This window comes from Sapajus apella, unplaced genomic scaffold (genome assembly GCF_009761245.1).
Source record: "Sapajus apella isolate SASKATOON/1434 unplaced genomic scaffold, GSC_monkey_1.0 scaffold116, whole genome shotgun sequence".
NCBI lineage: Eukaryota > Metazoa > Chordata > Mammalia > Primates > Cebidae > Sapajus > Sapajus apella.
This window is the reverse complement of record NW_022437056.1, coordinates 73,807-93,793: the sequence shown is the minus strand read 5'-3', so window position 1 is coordinate 93,793 and position 19,987 is coordinate 73,807. Positions and strand designations below refer to the sequence as shown.

General features: G+C 46.4%; 1 protein-coding gene and 1 long non-coding RNA gene across 4 annotated transcripts in view; both read right to left on the bottom strand.

Moving 5' to 3' along the window:
* The window catches only part of DLGAP2 (DLG associated protein 2), a 533,037-nt gene that overhangs the window by 489,428 nt on the left and 23,622 nt on the right, over window positions 1-19,987 (bottom strand). The gene's annotated exons all lie outside the window — the stretch shown is intronic.
* On the bottom strand, window positions 10,294-15,951 carry LOC116538036. Its single transcript, XR_004263469.1, has 2 exons — window positions 11,667-15,951; window positions 10,294-11,589 (listed from the first exon to the last, which is right to left on the bottom strand). It is a non-coding gene; the product is annotated as an uncharacterized LOC116538036 (long non-coding RNA).

Sequence of the window (19,987 nt, the reverse complement as noted above, 5' to 3'; positions counted from 1 at the left end):
GAGAATGTGGGGTGCTGGTGAGAATGTGGGGAGCCAGTGAGAATGTGAGGTGCCGGTGGGAATGTAGGATACTGGTGGGAATGTGGGGAGCTGGTGAGAATGTGGGGTGCTGGTGAGAATGTGGGGAAATGATGGGAATGTGGGGAGCCGGTGAGAATGTGGGGTGCCAGCAAGAATGTGGGGTGTCAGTGAGAATGTGGGGAGCCGGTGAGAATGTGGGGTGCTGGTGAGAATGTTGGGAGATGAGAATGTGGGGAGATGAGAAAGTGGGGTGCTGGTGAGAATGTGGGGAGCTGGTGAAAATTTGGGGTGCTGGTGGGAATGCGGGGTGCTGGTGAGAATGTGGGGTGCTGGTGAGAATGTGGGGAGATGATGAGAATCTGGGAAGATGAGACTATGGGGTGCTGGTGAGAATGTGGGGAGCTGGTGAGAATGTGGGGTGCTGGTGAGAATGCGGGAAGCCTGTGAGAATGTGGGGAGCTGGTGAGAATGAGGGGTGTGGTGAGAATGTGGGGAGCCAGTGAGAATGTGGGGAGCTGGTGAGAATGAGGGGTGCTGGTGAGAATGTGGGGTGCTGGTGAGAATGTGGGGAGCTGGTGAGAATATGAAGTGCTGGTGAGAATGTGGGGAGCCTGTTCCCAGCACTATCCTCCTCCTTCAGACAGAACAAGGCTAACCCCGCACACGAAACCCCTACAGTTCCACAGCCCTAAATCATAGCGTTTGTGGCAGTCTTCACTTTCAGAACACTTTTCTTTCTCAGGCACCATGGTTGTCATTTTTAAGGGGATAAAACTTTTTCTATGTAGAATGGATCACATATGAAAAGGTGGAGCTAAGAAGGTAAATCACTCTCTGGGTGAAGTATGAGCTTGCAGATGGGCTGAGGCACCTGTGGGCCTTCTTCACTGGACACCGGGGCACGGGCACCCGTGGGCCTTCTTCACTGGACACCGGGGCACGGGGCACCTGTGGGCCTTCTTCACTGGACACCGGGGCTCGGGGCACCCGTGGGCCTTCTTCACTGGAACCGGGGCTCGGGGCACCCGTGGGCCTTCTTCACTGGACACCGGGGCTTGGGGCACCCGTGGGCCTTCTTCACTGGAACCGGGGCTCGGGGCACCCGTGGGCCTTCTTCACTGGACATCGGGGCTCGGGGCACCCGTGGGCCTTCTTCACTGGACACCGGGGCTCGGGGCACCCGTGGGCCTTCTTCACTGGACACTGGGGCACGGGGCACCCGTGGGCCTTCTTCATTGGACACTGGGTCTGGGGCACCTGTGGGCCTTCTTCACTGGACACTGGGGCTCGGGCACCTGTGGGCCTTCTTCACTGGACACTGGGGCTCGGGCACCCGTGCGCCTTCTTCACTGGACACTGGGGCTCGGGCACCTGTGGGCCTTCTTCACTGGACACTGGGGCTCGGGCACCCGTGGGCCTTGTTCAATGTACTCCTCATGTCGTGAGACTGCACCTCTCTGGATTTTGCCCTGGTTCTCTCAGGTGGACCACCAGGTGTGGCACCTGCATGGCCACTGCCCATGACTGCTCCTCCTCCGCTCCTGGGCATCTGGCGAGCTGAGGCAGGTGAGGATGAGATGGCATAGATTTTCTGCTCTGCTAAGGAGGAGGTTGGGGTGCTCTTCTGAGGCCCTGCAGATGGAGGAAGCATACTCCACTTCCCACTCTCTGCTGAGGGACACAACCTAATTAAGGATAATTAACCTAACAGCAGGTGAGCTGTACCCAGGGCTGCCTCGCTGACATGCCTCTGGCACAGGAGAAAACTGGGGAAGAAGGTGGAGGCCCTGTGACCCAGGACCAGAGACCTGGGACCCCAACCTCTCACTGTCACTCCTGGGACCCCCAACCCTAGGAGTGACAGCCCTGACTCTGACTGAGACAGAGGCAGCAAATGCCTCAGCCAGGTGAGAAATCATTCGGGTCTCCATTATTGATCTTGCTCAGGATCAACTACGTCATGAGTTCAAGTCCCTCTGAAGACATTCGTGGTTTTACACACACACCCCTAAGGCAGCTGCTCAGGCACACATATGCCCTTACTTCCCGTCACCAAAGGTTTTTCATAACATGGCTGTGTTGGTTGTGTGGCTGGAACCCTCTCCCTCTGTTTACGTGGCTGGTGTCAACCCTCCCTCCACTATTCAGTGCCGTAATGTGGCTGTGCTGCTCCTGTGGCTGGAACTCTCTCCTGGGTTCTCTTTATATGGCTGGTGTCAACTCTCTTTCCAATATTCAGTGCATGCCCCTCTCCAGCCACTTGTCTGAGGCTCCACCGTGGTCACGGCTGGATGCCATTCCTGCTCCTGAATTGTCCATCACCAGCAACCCTTATCTTAACACGTGGTACCCCCAAGGCTCCCTCAGCTGTGGCATGAAGGAAACGTGTGCACATCTCATGGTGGTGATTCATGCACGAGGATGAGCTGGCTGGCTGAGCAAGCCCGGGCCCCACACGTGGTACCCCAGTGGCTCCCTTGGCCATGCAAGAAGGAAATGTGCACACGTCTCGTGGTGGTGATTCATGTATGAGGATAAGCCGGTCGGCTGAGCAAGCCTGGGTCACACAAGCAAGAACTTTGTGCTCCTGTGACGCCACTTGATGCCGGGGCACAGTAAGGGTTCATTTTTAGAAGATTCCCACAGGCAAGTCCGTCACTGGATCCTGACCAAAGGCTAACTCAGCAGCGGTTGCTGCAGCCCCAACGTGGGTGCTGGGACCTCCTCACCACTGAAATAATTTCCAATAAACAGTCAACCACTTGCACACTCCGAATACAGCAGACATCTGCCAGTCATAACCGTTAACCAAGCCTGTACAAATCTGAACATCAATCCAGAAGCCCTCAAAGTTTTCAGCATTGTGGGTCCAAGTAAACCCAACAAGAGTCCTGCTCCTGGAAGTCTCCAAACACCCCCAGACGACGCTCAGGGAAGCCAGGCTGCTGGGGCTCACGTCCACCTCTGTTCCATTCTTACCTCCACTAGAGTCAGACTCCAGAGACTCACAGAGCCACCCCCCCCCAGAAACTCACATGGAAAACTCACATGGAAACTCTGTGGAAAAGATTCCAGAGACTCACAAAGACCCTGGAAACTCATGAAGATGCCAGAAAACCAGAGACCCCAGAGACTCACAAAGATCCTGGAGAATCACGAAGACCCCAGAGATTCACAGGGCCCCACGCACATTTCCTGCCTTATCCCCTCCCCCAGGGCTGTGTTTTCTCCCTCTTTTCTCCTCCCCACATCACCACTTCTCAACTGTGAAGACACCAGGCTCCTTGCGGCAGATGCACAGGTGTCTACACCGCCCCACGAGAGGACACCAGGCTCCTCAGGGTAGACACATAGGTGTCTATTCCCCGCATGTGAGGACACCAGGCTCCTTGGGGCAAATGCACAGGTATCTAAACCCCCGACTCAAACATACCAGGCTCCTCGGGGCAGACGCACAGGTGTCTAAACCCCACACACATGAGGCCACAGCTTCACGGGCTCCCTGGCTGCAGAGGAGGGTCCACACGTGACAGGCCTAGCAGCAGATAACATTTCCTAAAATCTTATCAGAATTGCATAGACTTGTGCATACCTTTCAGGAGAACACATATACAAATGTATGGTATAAATATATAATATTAAAAAGAAATGACTTACTCTCCCTAATCACATGAATGGCTTGTATTTCTTATTTAACAAACTTCGTCTCTCTCTGCCATGGATTTGTGTATGGTATGCCAATCACTGGGTAACTCAAGACAGGTGTGTGCATGTGTGTGTGTTATTTTATGTATACAGAAATTATATATAAATATATAATATATAATTACATAGATATAATTACACATGTGTAATTATATATGTAATTTATATATAATCATAATGTAATTATATATGTAATTTATGTCATTACACATGTATGTAATTATATATTAGTAAAAGCTTGAATATATATAACTATTCAACTGAATGTATTAAAATATTCAAATGTATATAACTGAATATTCATGCTTTTACTAATTTACATTATTGAATAAAATGTGTCATATCAAATGTATTGTTTGATGATATGATCCCTTTATCTGAACATTTCCTGTATTCAATGTTCCTCTAACATATATGCTGACTACTTATTTTAGTTCATAAATCTTTTTTCCTCCTTTGTGCTGAAATATATATAACGTGAAATTGACCATCTTGCAGTCTTAGGTGTCGGCTTGACTCTCATCATTATTTCATTATTTCACCATGTCTGGAACTCTTCCATCTTCCCAGACTGAGCCTCTGTCCCTGTCAGATCCCCGCTTTGCCCCCAGCCCCAGCACCACCCGTCTGCTTTCCGTCTTTGTGAACCTGCTAACTCTGGGTTCTCCTGTGAGTGGGTCACACTGCAGATGTCCTTCTGTGGCCAGTCTGTTCACTGAGCTTAATGTCCTGAAGGTTCGTCCATGATGCAGCCTGTGGTGGAATTCCCTTCCTCTTTAAGGCTGAATCATATTCCACTGTGTGTTCAGACTCTTCTGCAAGACACAGTTAGGTTACCTGCTTTCTTTCCAATCATGGAGAAGCTATTTTCAAATGCCATTCACAAGAAATCTCCAAGAAAAATACTCAAAAAGCTTTAGAAAGGGCACAGGCACAACACACTCACCTCCCGGGCTGTTCTTAATAACAAGGCGGGCTCACTTACTTACTCTACAAGCAGAACATGCCTTGGGCAATGAAGGGCCCCAATGCTCCTGGCCCCGGCCCCCACCCTGTGCTGGGCCCTTGTTGGATTTTAAGGAACTGTTTTCCCAGTTCCATCCGACAATGCTCCCAGAACCCCAGACTGCACACTCACAGACAGATTTTATTTCACTTAACATTTGCGTCTGCCATGCCCTTCAGGGCAGCTTCAAACGGCTAATATCACAGTGAAGATGCTGCTCAGGCCCTTCCAGCCATTGAGGAGTAGACGTGGGCTTGCAAACACCAGGAACCCCCCATGTGGGACCAGCACAGGAAGTTCAGCACATCTTCCCAATCACCAGACGTGACGTGGGTAAAAGAAATGTAACTGGCATTGCTTATCTTTAAAGTTTCACTGGGAAAGCTATAAAGCAATTGAAATGCTATGGTTAAAATGAGTGGCTTTAAGAAATTGATTTTTAAATGCTATCATCTATAAGAAATTGAATCCATTTTCAAGGTTAGTCTATTTCTATAGAGCACACAATTTCTCAGCAGCACCTCCTTCCTACAAAGCTCTGTCCTACCAAGCAGATCAAGCGTGGAGAGAGAATGAAGTCAAAGGGGCTGAAATGCCACACGCATGCCAAGTTCACACACTCATCAGTCATGATCTTGACAGCTATCCTCTGAAATATGCCTGCTAACTGTGTGACCCACCTTCATTTTCTTACAGAGTAATTCCTCTGTATCAGAGAGGATATATTCTGAGACACCCAGGGGGTGTCTGAAACTGTGGGTAGACACACACACACCCCACAAGCCCTAACACACGTTTTTCCCTGCACATACTGTAACCTGTGGATATGCTGGACAAAGGAACGATTCATGTCCTGGGCAGGGCAGAGCAGGGCAGCACAAGACTTGATCACAGTACTAAGGACACTGTGCAATTCAAAACTTATGACTTGTTCATTTCTAGAATTTTCCATTTTATATTTTCAGAGCTGAGTTGATCTTGGGTAACTAAAACCTTGGGAAGCAAATCCCTGGAGGTGGGGAGGGCTACTGTACGAGCTGTATGGCATAACAGATGGAACATGTTTTCATTGGAATAAGGATTTTGAATGCATTTCTATGGGTATTAAGAAGGAATTATCACATTTAAGTGAATTATCTTCAGAATCCCAAGGAGTGAGTAAATAGAAAAGACGTGCGGTATTTCTAAATACTGTACAACTAATTACCAATGTCTAAACATCAGGCTACTTTTAGTAAGTAAACCAATTGATTTCAAACAAGCTGCCCACTTAATTAACATAGAAACCTCAGGGCAGAAGACGTTCTCCACCTCTGAGGCTTGCTTCAAACCTTCATGTAGACACATGGCCGTAACACTCTTCCTCATCCTCCTGGTAGCTTCCGAAAGGGACAGAGTCCCTCCTCTAATGAAGAGAAGCCACTGCAAACAAGCGGTAGCATAGGCCATAAGCTTCCTGAGGGCTGAGGTCGGTGCTGAGTTTACATAATCAGCGTAGACCGATACATCCCCGGCACACTCCCGGCACTCGGCGATTTGCTGAATGAAACTGGTGAGCAAAGATCAACGTCTGCAGGAACGATCAAGTCTCCGCTCCACACACCACGAGACACACATCTCCACACGGCAACAGGTGGCTCCTGGTTTTCATTGTTGTGAAGGTTAAGAAGCTGATGACAGAAATATTAACTCCCGGAAGCCCTCTGCAGGCATTCATCGTGGTTACTATGCATTCACAGAGATCTGAAAGCACAGTGGGAAAACCACTAGGCATGTGGGCACTTTCGAAAGCAGGAAGCCAGGAGCATGGGGAGGCTGAGAACTGATGTTATTTTAGTATTTTCTGCCTTCAAAAAATCTCTTTGAAATGCTATAAGAACAATATTTTCTAAAATGCACACAAGCCCCAGAGGAATGAGCCATGAAATGTGCCCTTTTCCAAATGAACACTGTTGGAGTGAGCACCTATCCCACTTATGAGGCACGTTTTAGCAACACATTTGGTAAACAGCAACAGCAGAGTCATTCTGTGATTTGTGTGATGTTTAAAGTGAGGACGAAGGCCCTGTCGGGAGCCTCGTGTGGGCCGCCACATCTGTGGGTGGCTGTCGCAGGGGGGAGCCAGTCCCCTGCACCTGTCCTCCCTCAAGGCCAGCAAACACCAGCTGCATTCTCAGTTGCTCCATGCCTTGGAAAACATTCTCGTATTTGGCCACAAAGTTGTAAAAGATCATCCCTTTTTGTAAAAGACCCAGGAGGCCCTTGTGAGGAGGAGCCAGTCACATGTCAGGTGTCCCCAAAAGTTCCAGAACCATGTTCCAGCACTGAAGGTGAACACTCACTGTTTGGGCATCTTATTTGCTATTTCACAATGAAGGCAATTCACTTCCAATTTAGTTTCCAAATTGAAAGCATGTTTTTGGTAAGAAACTGGTATGTGGAGGGAATTCTGCAATGTCCACGCAGAGGACACCAGGATTCAGTGCAGCTCCATGGCCAGAACGCCCGCGTGCGCTCCTGGGGACGGACATGTGTCCCACGGTGCTGTCAGCAAACCTGTGTTACAAGTGAATGTAACTCACTGCGGTCTTCTCTTCAGATCACAACCATTCAAAATGGTAAGACAAGAGGAGGAAACATAGAAGGCCATGTGCCTGGGCTTAATACAAACCACTGAGCACACTCAGCCAAGACAGAATGAAGACGACACAAAGGGCTGCCCCGGGCTCCCAGCTGGACTCTCCTGAGCACAGGGCGTGGGCCTCACACCGGAGAGTCTCGTCCCTGCCACAGAGGGTGAGTGCTGCTGCCTCTCCTTTTGGCTAACATACTGTTCCCTAAAGTTCTTGACGATGAATATGGCCCAGAATGCAAAATGCTGGCACCCTGAGCCCTCACACAAACCTCCTACACCCACGTTTTCACAGGTAAGGTTTGCGTGAGGGCTTGGCAAGCCTAGCTTTTATAAGTGGCCCAGATGCTTCTTAGAGCATGGGAAAGAATCAATAGTCCTGTTTGGCAGCAGCCAAGGAAAGTCAGCCACAATGAACAGCATGAAAACGGGTCCAGTTAACCCCAAACATGCCTAGAACACTGTTTACACACCTGTGTGATACAACTGGGAAAACCAGGACAACTTCGTTTCTAAGCGAACCAATGTTCTGAAAAACATTTACACTGAAGATTTTCTTCATTTAACAGCTAGATCTTGATTCCTTAAAAAATCATTACTTTTTCAAAAAAAATATGCAGTTCTCTAAAATTGTTAGGTAGTTTCGGTGTCAAATTTGGCCAGAGCCTAGTCTCTGGGGAAGAGCGTGCATTCACTCGGCAATACTTCTTAGCCATCTCATGCTTGGTCCAGACTGAAAACTAAGCTCTTACTAACGCATGCAATTGCTTTATTCCCTGTTCACTCTGTATTCTAGAATCACAAGCTTTTTATATTACAAGAAGAAAAAGACAGGTAAGAGTACAGCCTCTGTAGAGCTTTCTTCTCAAGCACCGCACTGTTCTGCCATGGGACCTGATAAACTTGACAATCACACAGTAACCACAGCTGCCCCTCAGTGTGTGCCCCAGATGCGTGCCCAGCGCTTGGAAATTGGTTTACCTGCAAGATCCCCAAGCCTCACAACAGCGTTGATGGTGGCACTGCTCACCCATTACTAAAATTAAAGCAAGGGGCTCAGAAAAGTCACCAGGAAGAAGACTCTGAATCATTTTACCCAACAACCCCTGTGCTCAGTGCCGGGAAGACAAGGTAACCAGAAGCAGCCTGGACGGAGGATCCTAGCAAAGACGCCCTGTGTGAGGGGCACCTCAGGCGAGGGTGAGCTTGGGGTCAGCTGGTGACAGGGGTGGGACCAGCCTCACATCCAGAGTCTGCAGAGAGCAGGTGGTAGGGAGAGCGCAGTTCTGCAGATTTTGGTTCTAAACCCGTCTCTCTGTTCTTTGCCAAATGCGGCCCCAATGCAATGATGAGGGCCTCCATTCCTGTGCTTTTATGACCGATTTAAAAACAACAAGCAAAGGATGACCATGGCGTCTTCGTCTCCTTCCTGAAGGAGCACCAGGCTGTGTCCTCTCCACCATGGGAAGGGGATCCACGCCGGTGAGCGCTGCTGCACCAGGCTGGGTCCTCTCCACCATGGGAACGGGGTCCACGCCGGTGAGCGCTGCTGCACCAGGCTGGGTCCTCTCCACCATGGGAAGGGGGTCCACGCCGGTGAGCGCTGCTGTACCAGGCTATGTCCTCTCCCCCATGGGAACAGTCCACACCATTGCAGGTTGCTGCACCAGGCTGTCTCCCTCCACTGGGGGAAGGGGGTCCACGCAGCTCAATGCTGCTTCTCCAGGCTGTTCCATCTCCTCCTTGGGGAAGCAGTCCGCCCGGGCAGTGCTGTGCCTGAAAAGCAGAGCTGTCCTTCTATTTCTCCGTGTGCCAACTCAAACTAAATCCCCAGGAAAACCACCAAATCCAGTACAAAGGGAACACTTGTCCGGGGGTCATAACATTTGGTTGGAAATCCCTGCACACTCTCGGTACACTCTAACATCCTAAAATAAGCCTGCTGTGTTCAAGGCCACACCCGTTCTAAGAGAAGAAGCCTGCCAGCTGCGTCCGAGAATGAGGGGGAGGCTCGGAGCATGTCCGGGCCACCCTTGTGTCCACCGCACAGTCCGTAAACACATACGACAGAGTGCATTTTGTAGGCTTTGGGCAAATCCCTGAAGGAGCCTGATACTGCGATGAGCTGAAGATTCCAGCTGCAGCTCACTGGTGTCACCATAGAAACAAGACACACTGGAAGGTGCAAGGCACAGTCAAAGCACTGAAAAATTTAAGCCTCAGCAGAAACAGAGAAAAGCACTTGAAGGTGGTTTTTTGTTTTTTGTCTTTTAACTCAGAAAAACATTTAATTATTCATTCTCTATACTGACAGGAAACCCCCAGTTTTACCGTAAATACTGGATTCTCCATTCCTGCAGCTCACAGCGGGCCCACCTTGCAACTTCCTAACTCTGTTAATGGAGTGGAAATAAATCATTTTTAAGAACACACTTAAAGTTAAAATGCCTTAAAATATTTCATCTTCAGTTGCTAAAAGCTGTACTTATATTGGAAATGCTCATCCGCCCAGCTCTACTGCCCGGGAGTCTCAGCCAGCCCCAGTTCCCCATCCCTCCCAGGGCTCTGTTGCTGAGTGGGCCACATCAATGAGCACAAACTGCCGCCTGCCCACTCCACAGAGCTGCCATCCATCCCTCCCATCCATCCACGAGCACTGGCGGACAGAGGGGCGTGGACTTCAACTCCGCTTCTCGCTTCTTGGATGTGGACAGACCCTTCGACTGGCACCCGTAGAAGAATAAACTCAGAAGTTATTGGCTTTGAGGCCCCTGGGCCAAACCCTGATTCCAGAGCTGAATATTTGAAGAGCCAAAGCAGTAGGTGCCTGCCTGGAATGGCCAACGTCATGTATTCACCTGGAGGATTGTGGTGCCCAGAGAGCTGGTCAAATGCCCGTCTGGCTGTCGATGTGAAGGTGTTTCTGTCCAGTGGGGATTAAAGGTTAGGCTGGTGGACTGTGAGTGAAGGAGACTGCCTTCATACTATGTGTGGGCCTTACCCAGTCTGCTGGCGACCTGAAGAGAAGCCTGTGGTTCCTGAGGAGGAAGGAGCTCTGCCTCATTTTCAGCCTTAGATGCAGCACCAGCTCTTCCCAGGGCACCTGCTCATGGCTCACTCTGCAGATTTTGCACTCACCGCCTCACATTCTGTGAGCTGATTCCTTAAAATCAATCTCTCTCTTTACCCACAAACACCCCTACAGCATCTGTTCACCGCCCCACATGACACAGTGTAAGTGGCTGATCTGGGTTGAACCGGGTTACAAGGCCCCAGTGACACTCCTGCCCTCCAGGAATCCGTCCCTGTGGCTGTATTCTCCCCTCCATGGGTGGGGCCCCTACGCCATCCATTCTGCCAGGAGAGCCACATCTGGGCTCCCAGGCCACGTCAGGACCTTGGGTTCTTCTTTGTCTTCACGCTTCTGCAAATGAACCGTGAAACCTCAGTGCAAGCCAGTGTGACTGCAATTACAAGATTCCATCAATGACTCCAGCCTTCGAGGCTCTGTCTCTGAAGAGGCATGTGGCTCCTCTGAAGTGGGTCCACCTGAGAATGCCACAGAGCTGGCCACAGGCCCCTGTTACCACTGGGACACCCCAGACCCAGGGCCCTCATGCTCCCCGCACACCCACACTGAAATCCTCTGCAGGAACCACGGGGCAAAGAAGGGGAAAGTCCAAAGTCCAACCACAGGCAGGCCAGCCCCAGGATCACTGACTGCAAAGGCTCTGACAGGCCTCAAGGGGCCAAGCAGTCCCTGCGCATCCATGTAGTCACCAAGCACACACATTGCACATCAGCAGAGGCCTGCGCTGGGCATGAAGGGGGCAGATGGCAGGTGCTCCCCATGAGAGTCCCCAGAACATGGAGAGGGGACACACAGGAGAGGCTGCACAGCTGGAGTGCAGTTCAAATGCAATGCTCTCTGACAGTGTCTTTTGTTCCATTGCCATTCTTGAACAATCAGAAAATAAAACATGTGGCAGAAGCAGCAGATGACATGGAACTCCCAGAGGCTGGGTCACTACGTCCCAGCCTGGGATGCAGGCAGCTGTGTGTTAGAGAAGACGAAAAGTGGAACAAGCAGAAGAGAAAAGTGGGGGGAAGGCCAGTGAGGGGACAGTGAGGGCTGGAATTACAGGGGCTGGGGAGGGGCAGGAGCGGGGAGAGAGTCGAGGGCCATGGAGGAGACTCTCCAGAGCTGCAGCTTCCATGGAAGACACTCACCGTCAACAACCTGGACGTCCACCCAGAGAACCGCTTCACCAACTAACAACCTCTCGACAGCCTGCAACACACACCATCAACAACCCAGATGTCCACCCATAAGAACTGCTTCACCAACTAACAACCTCTCCACAGTCTGCAACACACACCGTCAACAACCCAGACGTCCACCCATGAGAACCGCTTCACCAACTCATGACTTCTCCATAGTCCCCAACATGCACCGTCAACAACCCAGACGTCCACCCAGAGAACCGCTTCACCAACTCACAATCTCTCCACAGCCTGCAACACACACCATCAACAACCCAGACGTTGACTCACGAGAACCGCTTCACTAACTCACAATCTCTCCACAGCCCCCAGCACGCACCATCAACAACCCAGACATCCACCCAGAGAACCGCTTCACCAACTCACAATCTCTCTGTAGCTTCCAGGGTCATGATGCAGATCTCTATTTAATACAAAGACATGATAGTGACAGCCAGAGGGACCTACCAAGTGGTACAGCATCACCACAGGCTTTTGGCTGAAAAGCACTCCAGGTATGTGCACACAAAGGTACGTGGATACAGGAAGGCAACACAGCAGAATACCAGCCATCTGGATGGGAGGATGACAGGAGATTTTTCATTCATCTTTGTGACTTGCAAGTAAGTGTTAATAGTTAGCGTCTTACTACACCGAGAAAAGGAATCAGCTGCAGCCATGAAACACTGGCCTCTCCTACGTCCTCCACTAACCCTATGCTCAGCAGACACTCCTGAACTTTTCTGTACAGTTGTTACAGGCAAGGTGTTAGCAATTCAATCCTCATGGACCTCACCTTCAAGTATCCACTCTGGAATTTCAGTGGCCCAGGGGATTGAACAGGTGCTTCCAGTATTTCAGAAAGTGTGATTTCCATGACTGGCAGCAGACACACAGGCTCCCATGAGAGCCGCGGAAGGCCGCACTTCTGGTTCTCCACTGCTGGAGACGGGCCTGGGCTCTGCAGGCTGCCTGGAGTCCTGCGAGTGGGCGGGGTGAAGGTGCCTTTCAGACTGGGGACAAAGATTGAAAAACACCATGTCCTTCAATGCGAAGCTAACATTCTGATGAACGGAGCTTAGAATTCCAAGAATGGAAGATGTTCTTTTAAAGTAACCAGTTTAGCTAAGTACTCCAAGCCACTGGAATACTAAGTTTAAACTGAAATTATACAAAATGATTTTCACATGACACTAAACAGACTTTAGACAAAATCTCCATCAATAAGAGTCCTCAATGAAAATATAATTATTTTCCCTACATTCAGCTTTTTTACCAAATTAATAATAGTAATAACCAGCACCACCTATGCCAGGATAAAAAACTGGAAACAGAAAACAGCTCCCAGGGTGCCCTGGAGTCAGCGGAGCTTCACACAGCACTCTACCTTCTGCCTGCACAGCAGCCTCTGTCAGCCCCGCAGGGCTCAGTTGGCAAGAGGCGAGTCCCCACAACCTCCCGGGCCTGGGGGCTGTCCACTCTCCCCATAGGACCAACTCCTGTGGATTCTCAAACTTCCCACTCTGGCCCTCAATTTCTGAACTGCTTCAGGCATGTGTGCACACCCCTTGTGCTGGCAGTTGGCACAGGCAAACCCTGTCCTGGTCAAAAGCTAAGGAACCCACAAGCCCACCCTGCCGGGCCAGGAGGACCCCAGAGGGCAGGGAGGCAGCAGGTGCTCAGGGGTGTGAGTTTCCACTGTCCCCCAAGTCACTTCCTTCCAGTGACATCACTGACTTCATTCAAGCAGTGGATCCACACAGCTCAGAGCTGCAGCTCTTCGGTAAGAAACTAGCTCACATGTTTCTCCAGCCTCCAAGGGTCTCCCAAACAGTCAAGGTCCCATCACAATGTGGAATCCACACAGCAGCGAAAGAATGGACAAGTATGTCGTAGGAATGTCCTCTAATGTCTTCCAGAGGAAAACACCCTTCCTTTCAAAGATATCCTTTAAACGGCCCTAATAAATAATAAAATCATGAACACAGCATTTATAAGAACAGCATTCCTTGGCCTGAAAATCAATATGAACCAATCATTTTTCAGCACATTTGCAAAATACCTACTTCCAACCCAAATCTGAGCAGTGGCTCTCGGTGCTTTCGGGCTGCATGGCCAGGAGGGTGCGTGCTGGGGGCTTCGGGCAGCAGGAGAGACCCTGAGGTATGGATGAAGCTGACTCTGGGCCCGCCCAGGCCCCTGATGCTGGTGGAAGCCAATGATGTCTCACCCGCCCAGGGCTATGAGGGAGACAAAGGGCTGGCTGGTGTTAAAAAAAAAGACGAGACATTTGTTTTCATAACGAGGTGCTACTCAGGCTGATAATCGTATACAGACCAACAGACCACATCCAGAGAGAGCCAGTGCCAGCCTAGGGGATTTGTTACTTTCATTTTTACTTCCACAGTGGCTACGATGGCCAGAGCAATTGCACAGCCTGCTGGATGAGGGGTGGAGGGAGCGGGGCTGGGGGAGCGAGTCATATTCTGCCTGTTTGCCTTTCGGAGACTGTTGAAGAAGCCACAAGTAAATTTCCTACAACCTGTGATAACACACCACATGTCAGAGATTTTACCACTTTATCCCATCTCAAGGGCATGAAAAACTGAGACAGAAAGACTAACATTCAGCTGCTATCTGAATTTCGGGCAGTGTTACTGGTCAACTGCCAAAGAAGATGGAAATCAACCAACAGCACACAGATAAGGAGGAGAAAAGCTTTTTCACCTGGCTTAGAAAGTCTTGTATGACACAGTCCTGTACCACACCTTCCCCCAACCGACGGACAGACGGATGGATACAGAAGAACTCTTCACGGCAGGTCTAAAGTCTATTAACTAAGCACCAAAGAGGTCCAAGGAAAAGGCAATGAATATTGGCTACCAGGACTGGTACAGAAATTGCAGGGCCTGTTTAAGGGGTGGGAAGTCATCTGTAAGGTAGACCAGCAGCCTCCTTGGTGACATGGAAGCAAAGGTCCCAAAGCAGGCCCTGTAGGGCCAAGTCCACCAGTAGAAATTGATTTTGGCAACAGTGTGAAGGCAGAACCAGAAGGAATGGGACGCAGAGCTGTGAGCAGTGACATACAGCTCTATCCAGGATGGATAACGAGGCCACACAACCCAGGAACCAGCTCTGAGATTGTGCTCTGAGGGTGGACCATGTGAGGGTGGGGACCTGGTGACATGGACATGGAGACAGAGAGGAGGCAGAAGGACCCAGAGCCTTGCACTTGAGCATCTGCTAATGGCGAGCCCATGAAGAGAAATGACAGAGGGAGAAGGAGGGTCAGGAGACAGTGAAATAGATTTGGATGTGGTGTGTTAGTAATAATCAGTCATCAAGGTGAGAATGTCCAGTAGATTTTGGAAGGAGGCTCTGGCAATTTGGAGATGCATCAAGATTAGCATTTAGCTCAGAGGAATCAAAGATGTGATGGGACAGTAGAAGAAATAAGGTCAGATGAAAGAGCCAAAGGAGAGAGCCTAGAAGATGAAGACTGCACAAACAGAACATGGAAAAAAAAAAGGGAGAGAGAGAAAGAGGAGCCACAGGTGTAGTTCACTAACAACTAAATGAAATGTCTGAAATGACAAATAAATCTGCCCAATACTGCAGGAGTCACACACCATTTGATGCTACTCACAGCCTTGAGAAAGGAGCTGGAATGAGGAACACAGCGAAGCCCAGACAACACTGCTGAGGTGGACAGAAGAAGGAAAAGACTTCAAGTGAGTTGGAGAACACAGAGGATGAGGGGAGAGAGTCAGGGATCTCACGTACATGGGGGCAGAAGGGTTCGTTAGCACATTTGTACACTGTGGCAAGAGATTAGTGAGGAAGTAGTGGTTGAAGATGCAAAGACGGAATGATTTATGAAGATCCCACATGACAACAGGATGACTAGAAGAAAATGAGGAACTGACATGCTATCTGGAAAGAATGCATTCATACCTTCAGATGTTTTAGATTAATAATAGGAACAGAGGACCTACATATAAAATGCCAAAACTATCCATTTTTAACAGTTTTTTAAGTTCCTATTGATTCCACCAAGACTTTCATGGGATAGAAGTGTTGCTTTATTTTACACCCAAATATGGTATTTTCACCATGTACTAAAGATAGAGAGGAAAGACCTCAGAATGTTATGATATTGCTATAACCTTTCCTCTTAAATTTGCTTTTGTTGCATCTCATAAGTTTCGGTATATATGATGGTTCCATTTTTATCTTAAGATACTCATTAATTTCCCTTTAATTTCTTTATTGACCCATTGGTTGTTCAAGAGAATGTTACTTAATTTTATTATCATTTGTGAATTTTCTGAAATTCCTCATATGAATTTCTAGTTTCATACCATTGTGGTTAGAAAAGATACTTGATATTATTCCAATCTTCTTAAATTTGCTTAGACTTGTCTTGTGGCCTAACAAATGATCTATCCTGGGGAACGTTCCACATGTGCTTGAAAAGACCTGTGTATTCTTTTGTTATTTTTGGCAATGTTCTGTATTTATTAGGTTCATTTGGTATAAAGTATTGTTCAAGTCCAATATTTTCTTATCAATTTTCTGTTTGTATGATCTTTCCATTATTGAAAGTGATATGCTGAAGTCCCTACGATTCCTACATTGCAGTTTAACTTTCCTTTTAGATCCCCTTCACATTTGCTTTATTTATTAGGTGCTCCATTGTTGGGTGCATATATATTTATCATTGTTATACATCCTTGATAAATTAACCCCTTTATCATTATATAATGTCCTTCTGAATTTCTTTTTACAGCTTATATTTTGTCTTATGTAACTACTCTTTCTCTCTTTTGACTTTCATTTTCATGGAGTATCTTTTTCCATCACTCTTAGGTTATGTGTCCTTAAAAATGAAGTAAACCTCTTGTGGGCAGCATACAGTTGGGTGTTATTTTTTTAAAACATATATTCACTCTACATATTTTGATGAGAAAATTTAATCCATTTATATTTAATGTAATTGTTGATATGTAAGGACATATTATGGCCATTTTGTTTTTTGGTTTTATTATAGATACTTTATTTCTTCCTCCTTTGCTGTATTCCTTTGTGGTTTGATGGTTTTCCATAGTGCTATGTTTTGAATATTTTTAAAATTTTTATTTTTGCATCTTCTTTTTTTGTGGCCTTAGAACAATAGGGGAAGTTTTCCTTTTCTATATATCTCTTTATTATTATTATTATTCTTTAAGTTCTGGAGTACATGTGCAGAATGTGCAGGTTTGTTACATAAGTACACACATGCCATGGTGGCTTGCTGCATCCATCACCCCATCATCTACATTAGGTATTTTTCCCAATGCTATCCTCATCTTATTCCCCGCTACCACTATGTCTCCCCTAGCCACCCAACCCATGACAGGCCCAGGTGTGTGATATCAGCAGAAGAAATGAAATAAAGATCAGAGCAGAAATAGAGGACTAGAAAACAATACAAAAGATCAATGAAACTAAGTGCTATTTTTTAAAAATATAAACATACCTGTAGGTAGACTCACCAAGATAAAAAGAAAAAAGACTCAAGTAAACAAAATCCAAAATGAAAGTGGAGATATTGTAACTGACACCACATGAATACAGAAGATAATTAGAGGCAATTAGGAACAATTACATGCCAAAAAAACTGGATAACCTAGAAGAAATGTATGGGTTCCTAGACACATGCAATTTAGCAAGACTGAATCATGAAGAAATAAAAAATCTGAACAGAGAAAACATGAGGGCAGAGATTGAGGCAGTAATAAACAGCTTCCTATCAAAAACAAACAAAAAAACAAAAAAAAAAACAAACAAGAAAAAAACCAGGACCTGATGGCTTCACTACTGCATTCTGCCAAACATTTAAATAACTATGTAGTTTATGGTGAATTGGTACCATCAGCTACTCCAGTTCATGATAAACTACTCCAAAATAAAAATTAAAGAGAAGAAAATTATTCCAAACTCTTTTTATGCCCTAATGCCAAAGCTAGACAAGGGCATCATAAGAAAACAAAATTATAGGCCAAAATCCTTGATGAACATAGATGTAAAAATACTCAACCAAATACTAGTGAACCAAATTCAACAACACATTAAAAGGGCCATTCACCATGACCAAGTGGAATTTATCTTTGAGATTCAAGGATAGTTCAACATATGCAAAGCAATAAATGTGACATACGACATTAACAGAATGAAGGACAAAAATCATATGATCATCTCAATAGATGCAGAAAAGACATTTCAGAAAATTCAACATCTTTTCATGATGTTGAACACAACAAAGGCCATATAAGACAAACCAACAACAAACATTATATTCAATGGAGAAAAATTTAAAGTTTTTTCTCTGACACCCAAAACAAGCCAAAAATGTCCACTCTTACCACTTCTATTTTATATAGTACTGGAAGTCCCATGCTGAGCAATTATACACTAGAGAAAGATGAAAAATAGAGCAATTGTAAAGAAGTTAAATTCTTCCTGTTTGCAGGTGACATGATATAATATATAGAAAACCCCACAGACTCCACCAAAAATGTTTAAAACCAATAAACAAATCTGGTAAAATTGCAGGATATAAAATCAACATGCCAAAGTCATTAGTGTTTCTCTACACTAACAATAAACTTTCTGAAAAAGAAATCAAAAGAACAATCCCTTTAACAATGGCCACAAAAGTAAAATAAAATAAAATAAAATACTTAGGCATAAATTTAACCAAGGAGGTAAAAGACTTATACACTAAAAACTAGAAAACTTTAATGAAAAATATTGAAGACACAAATAAATAGAAAAATGTCCTGTGCTTATGGATTGAAATAATATTATTAAGTTTCCATAATACCCAAGGGCATCTACAGATTCAATGCAAGCTCCAATGTCATTCCTCGTAGATGTAGAAAAAAACAATTCTAAAATTGTTTGTGGAACAATTTTAGAATTGTTTTTCATGTGGAACCAAAGAAACCTCAAATAGATAAGATGTTCATGAGAAAAAGTAGCAAAGCTAGAGGAATCACACTGCCCGATTTCAATCTATACTACAAGGTGACAGTAACTGCAAAAGTATCATACACTCATGAAGATATGCACATCGATGGGTGGAACAGAAGAGAGAGCCCAGAAATGAACCCATGCATGCACGATCCATTGATTTTCAACAAAGGATCTGAGAATGCACATGGGAAAAGCACAGTCTCTTCAGTAATCATCAAAGATTTACACATCAGACCTGAAACTGCGAAACTACTAGGGGAAAACTTAGTGGGGAAAACTACCTAACATTGATCTGGGTGATGCTGGTTAATTCAAAAGCGCAGGTAACAAAAGCACAGACAGAAAATGAGACTGTATCCAAATAGAAAGCTTCTGCCCATCAAAGAATCAACTGAGTGAAGAGACAACCTACAGGTAAGAAGAAAATATTTGCAAGCCATACCTCTGATAAGTGATTAATATCCAAAATATATAAGAGCTCAAACAACTCTATAGAAATAAAACAAATTATCCAATTAAGAAATGGTCAAGGAAACTGAACAGACATTTCTCAAAAGAAGACACTGGAATGGCCAACAGGCACATGTAGCAAAGCTCAGCATCACTAATCACAAGGAGATACCAATCAATACCAGATCAGATATCAGCTCACACTTGTTCAAATGGCTGTTATCCAACAGACGAAAGATGTCAAGAGTTTTTGATGCAGAGAAATGGGAACCTTGTAAGCTGTTATTGGGATTGTAAATTAGCACAGTCTCTATGGAGAACAGTAGGAAGGTGTCTCAGAAATTAAAAAAAGAATAACAGTATGATCCAGCAGTTCCACTTGTGGGTATTTACTCAGAAATAGAGCTGAAATCAATACATTGAGATGTCTGCACTCCCATGGTCACTGCAGCTCTATTCCCAATGTCCCAGATATGGAACCAATCTGTGTCCATCAAGGGGACAATGAATAAAGGAAGCATGGTGTATGCACACAGCGGAACAGTATTCAGCCTTAAAAAAAAAGTAAGGCTGTCATTTCTGATGACATGCATGGAATGGGAGGACATTATGCTAAGTGAAAGAAGCCAGGCACAGAAAGACAAATATTGAATGTTCTCACTTAAACATGGAGTCTAAAACAACTGAACTCACAGTAGCTGTGAGTACAAGGGTAGTAACCGAGGCTGGGGATGTACAGAGGATGAGATGGAGGTCAGAGAGTGCAAAGCTTCAGACAGGAGGGCAGGTCTGACTGTGTCCAGATCAACAGCACAGCATGCTGGGTACAGTTAATTATGACTATGTCACATTTAAATATTGCTAAGAGTAAATTTCTAATGTTCTCCTCAGAA